Source organism: Miscanthus floridulus, chromosome 13 (assembly GCF_019320115.1).
Source record: "Miscanthus floridulus cultivar M001 chromosome 13, ASM1932011v1, whole genome shotgun sequence".
Classification (NCBI taxonomy): Eukaryota; Viridiplantae; Streptophyta; class Magnoliopsida; order Poales; family Poaceae; genus Miscanthus; species Miscanthus floridulus.
In genome coordinates, this window is record NC_089592.1 from 69985739 (window position 1) to 69992395 (window position 6657).

Genomic DNA, 6657 nt, shown 5'->3' on the forward strand with positions numbered 1-6657 from the left:
GACGCTGGAGCTCGGAGCGCCGCCGCGGATCAAGTAGGAGCGGACGACACGGCACTGCCTCTAGAGCTACACGGACACAACCCTTCCCTACGCCGCTATCCTCTCGCCCTCAACATCGACGGTGAGCCGTGCGCCGCTGAGACCCTCTCCTAAGCCCCATGGACATGAGCACGCACGGCCGTGGCGGAGCCACCGTGGCCGCATCACCGCAGTAGATGTCACGCCACCGCCTTGGCTGGTTTCTTCCCGCCACGGAAGACGCCACGATCATGATCATGGGTAGGTGTAGGCCACCGGAGGACCCCGGAGGCCACATCGCGCCACGGCCGGAGCACCGCCGCCGCCGCGACAACTCCACCGGGGATAGGTTCACTGGGAGCGCCTGGCGTTCCCTCATCTCGCCTGTCTTGATCGCTGGAACCACACGCACGCCGTGACCACCCCACTGGAGCCACGTAGAGACCCGCGCGCCTCGCCGCCGTTGTGCTCGGGGGGCCGCCGCCGTGGTCAAAGTCACCGAAGCCCCTAGAAGACCTCTCGACCTGCCCAACATGCTCGCTGGAGCACCATGTCGCTCACGCGCACCACAGAAATGTCCTATGCCGCAGCACCCGTGCCTTCCCACACGCCGGTGGAGCTTGAGCCACTGATCGCCATGGCCAGCGCTGCGGGAAGCCATGGCCGCCACCTTGACCCCACAGACATAGTCACCGTGACCCGGGGAAGCTTTTCCCCTCTCCAATCGGACATCAGCACTGCCACGGGGGCTCACTGGGCGCTCACCACCGACGGGAGCACCGCCACGGAAGAAAACAGGGGAACACCCCCCCTCGCCGACCACCCGAGCGTGAGCTCGGTGCACGTGAGCCAAGCCAAGGAGAAGAGGCGGTGGACTTGGTCCACCATGCGCCCTGCCGTAGGTCTATGGACCATGAGCGCTAGTCCACCGTGAACCACACGGTGTGAGCCACGCTGTGGACAAAGCCCAATAAAGGCCCACAGCCACGACATGGCAGCATCACAGCGTGCCACGTGTCCAGGTCAGCCCGGCCCAGACCGGCCCAACCCGAGCCCACCAGAGCCTAGTTCGGACCCAGCCCGTATTGACCGTTGACTGGTCAACGTTGACTGTTGACCTGGCCCCACATGTCAGCGACATAGTGTTGCTGGACCCACACGTCAGATGATGACGTCATGCTGGCGTCGTGATAACGTCACGCGGGACCCACATGTCAGAAGCTAGCACAGCCAAGGTGACGTCATGCTGACGTCAAGCTGACATCAGCTGATGATGTCAGCAGCCCTGGCCCCACACGTCCGTGACCCTGACCGTTGACCAAAGACGTTGACTGTTGACTCACCGTTGACTTTGACCGGACCCACCTGTCAGTGAGCATGACGTTGATGACGTCATGCTGACGTCATGCTAACGACATCTGGACCCCACCAGTCAGCTCGGAACCGTGATGCTGATGTCATGCTGACGTCATGCTGACGTCAGCAAGCCACGTGGACCAACCTCAGCATGACACGTGTCAGCCCAGGATTAATTCAGCCTTTTTCTATTTTCAGAAATAGATTTAATCTTCGGAAATTCATAACTAATTCATACGACCTTGGAAAAATACGAAACTAGGACCAAAATTCATCTAAAATCAAGCTCTACGCAATGGACCCATGTTTGAGTGCATTTGGCTCTTTTGAATTTTCATTGCTTCTTTGTGCTATTCTATAGACGTCGCTAACGCGACTATAATGCGATCATTTGTAGACTCGGAGGAGAACCGGATGGACGAGGATCGTGAGTACCGTGAGGAGTACGGAGACAACTACACTGAAGGTGCCACATCCCACCCAATCTCGTAGCACCTATTACGCATAGCTAAAATAGAAATGCTAGTGCTTACTTTATTGTCATGATCACATTGTGGTAGGACTTGCATGGTAGTATGTTTTCTTGATGGCCTACACCTTGACGCAACCTTACCCCTGCTCACCCTGCTGTTAGGCTAGTCACACGCTTGCTATGATATTTCATTGCTTACTACTTCTACTACGCTTGCACTATAATGATGCGTGGTGGAAACTGGTGTTATCTGGACCATGGGGAGAGTGCTGCGAGTGTGACTTGGGTGCGTGGAGGGTGAGGGTTGTGTCGACCAAGTTGGAGTATACGACGAGCCTGGGGCAAGTCTTGCCGTGGGGTGCTACCTGGGCACCCCTAGAATGGATACCTGTGGTGGGAAATGAGGTGGCCTTGGGTGTGATCCTATGATGGGAGGAGCCCAGGGTGGAGGTGCGGTGGTGGCACAGTAAATGGAAACCCTGATGAAGACATTCTAACTTGGTCAAACCTAAGGACTTACTAGTACTCAGACTCACCGGGAAGCCTTACGTACCACTCGCCCTATATGGTGCGGGACGGCCGGACTACTTGGTAGGATATTGCCACTACTGCTAGGTTGATAGCGGACATTGTGAGGAAGGTACGGGGTGCGAAGGATTTCCCCCACACCCTTCCGAGACTTCATGGAGACCTTGTGGACCCAGCTCATGACTCACAGTTTCAGCCACCCTAGACCGGACTTGGGGTGTACCAGGGCTGAATGGTAGAGTGGCATTATCCTAGGCTAGCAAGCGGCCGGAATCAGCCCAGTTGACGACGGTCAGCGAGGAAGGCGGATCTTGTGGTTATGTAAAACCTCTGCAGAGTGTATGGTTGATCGATCGATACATATGCCGACTGGTCGGCTATGGACCTTTCCTGGGTTTCGCTTAAACTAGATAGAGAGATGAGTTCTTCTTTTCTCCCCTGGGAATGAGTGTTCGGACGTAGCCAGGGGCTACGGGCCTTGAGATAGTGCCGAGAGGGAGTTGGCCTGTCGACTGAGCGATGGTATAGCTGTGGTATGATGATGGTGTAGGGATGGTGGTTATCGTTCCTGGCTCTGGAAGGGGAAGGGGGTGGAATCGGTGTGTGAATGGAGTTAAAACTCGACCAACTATTATTATATACTTGATTTACTAATGCATAGGAAACCCCAGCCTTATAGGTTCCTCTTGATTACATCCAATTTGCATCCAATTTCCACAAAGCAATGCTCATAGGGTTGGGAGTGGCCAGTACAAATCGTACTGATAAATTTTGGCACACAGGTTCTGCTGAGGAGTATAGCTCCGAGGAGTTTGACGGTTGAGGGTTTCGTGCCTACGCTCGAGTTTGGCGATCTTATATTCAAGCTGTTCTGAATGAATGCTACTTTTGATTCCGCTAATGCGGCGATGTAATAATTTATGTATTCCGCACTATTTGTACTCTGATATTATCGTTGTATGGATATGATATTCGACTGAAATTTGGGTAATATGATCTACAACGGTCTTATTACACTTCGACTCTGTGGATTTCCCTTCGTGGAAATCGGGGTTGTTTCAGTTATCACTTTGGACTTCTACATAAAAACATATAGCCTACACAAAACAAAACAAAAAGAGACTGATTTCTAGATTTACCATTGTTTAGTATGTGATTATGGAATATTCACATAGACCTTCAATATTGTTTTCCTTTATAAGATATATGCTGTGAACTGTCTGCTTCTTTTCTTATGAGGAAGAGCCAATTCAGCAATTGACAAAGAGCAAGACGGTTGCTATTAACTTGTCGAATATAATCGATCTGATCCTCTTTGTCAGAAAAGTCATTGACTCCTCTTTTTGTTAGAAAAGTCGTTGCTTCAGTTGAAACTGTATCCATGGCGTTTATAGCGTCAATGCTGGATTGCCTATTGGACCTTCTGTCAGGGTTCATACTTTGGTTCATGGCATAAACACTATGAAAAAGCTGAACAAGCACAACTATCCAATTGGAAAGCGCATGCAACAAGTGGTAAGGACATTGTTTATCTAACCAAATTACTTTGGTTGATTTTTATCATATATAAATTAAAGATAATAAATGTTCTTAATCACATAAGAAAAGCCTACTCAGATGTCAGCTCTAAACTTTTGTGTTCTTGTACATTCTTCAGAATCAGTTTACTTCAAAAGGGTAGCTAAAATGAGTTACACACCCGCATATTTCTGAATTCCACAATACCTAGATCACTCGGAGTGTTGGCTTTTGTTTTCAGAATTCCAGTTAACTGAATAGTTTGACATTTGTTACAGGGAATAATAATTTTCGCATTAGTAATGGGCACAATTGGCTTCCAAGTGCCGATCGAATCAGAGCACCAACTCTCACATCATCTATGGCTCACATTTAGCATAACACCTAATATTAACTCTCACTTGGTTGCTAATACTAAACATGTGCGATGACCCAACAGGAGCATGTGAAAATTTCAAGCGTCCTTCGTTGCAGCCGTGAAGTTATTCCTCATACTGTACAGCCAAACGTTCAAGAAAGAGATCGTGAGGCGTGAGCTCAGGATCATTTCTTCGGCGTGGTCACAAAATCCATAGGCCTCGCCGTCTGATACATATGGCAGGGTAGATGGACCAAGTTGGTGTCATACTGCCATACTGGTGAGCACAATTGCAATACAATCATCTGAACATTGTGGATTATATAAGTAGAACAGTGCTGTCAATATATAACTAAATGTAATGAATTGTAAAAAATGTAGATTGTGCTCTACATTGACGTGGGCACACTGATTGGCAAGTCCAAGTCCGGCAGCGGAGTACCTGATGAAGCTCACATAACTGATCTGGAACCACCATGAGGAGATCTGGCACATGGACACGCTGCGAGCCTACACCTTCGACATGCACTGTTTCGTGGAGTACCAGTGACCTGCCATTCAACCAGGCACACGACATCAGTCAGTCGCTGCAGGAGAAGTTGGAGCAGCTGCTCGAGGTCTTGCGTGACTTTGTCCACGTGGACTTCGAGTTCACAAACCGAGCCGGGCAAAAGATTGATGTTTGATTGCTTAGTTACTTTAGATCCCAGTTCAGCTGTAATGCTGTTGTAGATCTTACTTCATGAGCTCACAACTCTTAAAAGGGCATCTAGATGTCTTTGTTGTGTGACGTCATGAAAAATGGAATACCATTTTGTATATAGATAACTATTCTCTTAGAAAGGAAAATCCCACTGCAGGTTCTGCGATACACTATTCCAATGTCAGAGTATGTAACCAGCTCATAATTTCGGAGGTAAATCCACAATAAATGGTTGCCAGTTATGCTAATTCAAATGATGGCATAACACCTGCACAAGCAAGGATGATGTCGCCCTCAGACTGCTCCGCATGACGCCCACCTGAGACTCCTTGGAACAGTTATTCTTAGACCTACAGAATAGACGATTCAGCAAAAGAGTCAGGCACTCTGAATTTGCACCTCTGTTCCGATCTGTGGCCCAGAGAACGTGGAGCAGAAGGCGACTGCTACGGAGGATTTCAGACGAGTCTAACTCCTGGTGTGAGTTTTGTTAAACATATATAAGTCCAACTCCCTGGCGTGAATACAACCAGGCTAGATTATTGGCTCTGGAAGTTTGAAATTAATCGTAATGTTATATATGTCTTTATCGTCACCCGTTGCAACGCACAGGTAATTTTGCTAGTATATTTATATGTTTGCATAGCAAATACAACCGATAGATATTATGGTAGTGACAGATTCGAGTCAAGAAGAGTGAAACCCAGATCACAGAACTACGACCTTAAAAAGTGCATTGAACTTTAAAATCATCCAGATGCCAAGGAATTAACTAATGAGTTGGGATTGCTTAAATAAATTTGAGTGTGTATTCATATGCACACACTGTATAACCTAAATCCTTCTTCTAATATTTCAGTGTATCGTCCCAAACAGCTGAACCTATAATTTCTTTATGTTCAATGCAGCAAGGTAGTTTTTCCTCACCTTTTATCTTAGTGTTTGATGTGTTATCCCACTTTACTTCCTTAAGTTCGATCTTAAATTCTACAAAAAGAAGCGAGGTCAACATTTCAAATTTTTATTCACCATTATACGTCGATTGGCACAAGTTTGTGAACCATAGCAACTATGTTTGTCTAACCAAAATGCATCAGTTTCACTCTTCATAGTTGCTATGTGATAGTACTATTGCTATATTGCCTCCTCCATACTAAGCAATTAATCTCTCCGCAATACACAGATGTAAAGGACTTTTTTATTATTTCCAATTCTAACTATATAGTGACATATCAGCAATGTGGGGTATCGGGTACCTGTAATGGAGGATCTCTAATGAAATGTTTGGTGATCAATCTGATGCCATGAGATGTGCTTTTGTCAGCCGAATGGATTCTACATGTTTGCACTCTACCAAGCTTGCATGATTGATCCCTCAAGAAAAGCTTGCATGATTGATGATGGAATCATTGATCAGCTACACAACCTTACGGTGCACACTTTCACCACTACACCAAGTAAATGAGCAGTCCCCTACAACAATACAGTCAATAACCCATAAGCTTAGAAATATGTTGGTCTAATAAAGGACAAAATAAGGAGCTATTTGTGGTTTATCTCTTGCACTGGCCATTAAAAAGGTCATTTAACTATAGTTCAAGCATCGACAAAACCGCCTAAGATACATTGCTATAGATAGGAATCTGTTTGGGCAGTAAGATAGTGTATTAATGTGTCAGGTCAGTAGTGACTCTTGGTTGATTA

General features: G+C 47.1%; 1 pseudogene; it reads left to right on the forward strand.

Moving 5' to 3' along the window:
* The first annotated feature begins 568 nt into the window (after positions 1-568).
* Positions 569-4936, forward strand: LOC136499984 (metal tolerance protein 7-like; annotated as a pseudogene).
* Positions 4937-6657: the final 1721 nt, after the last annotated feature.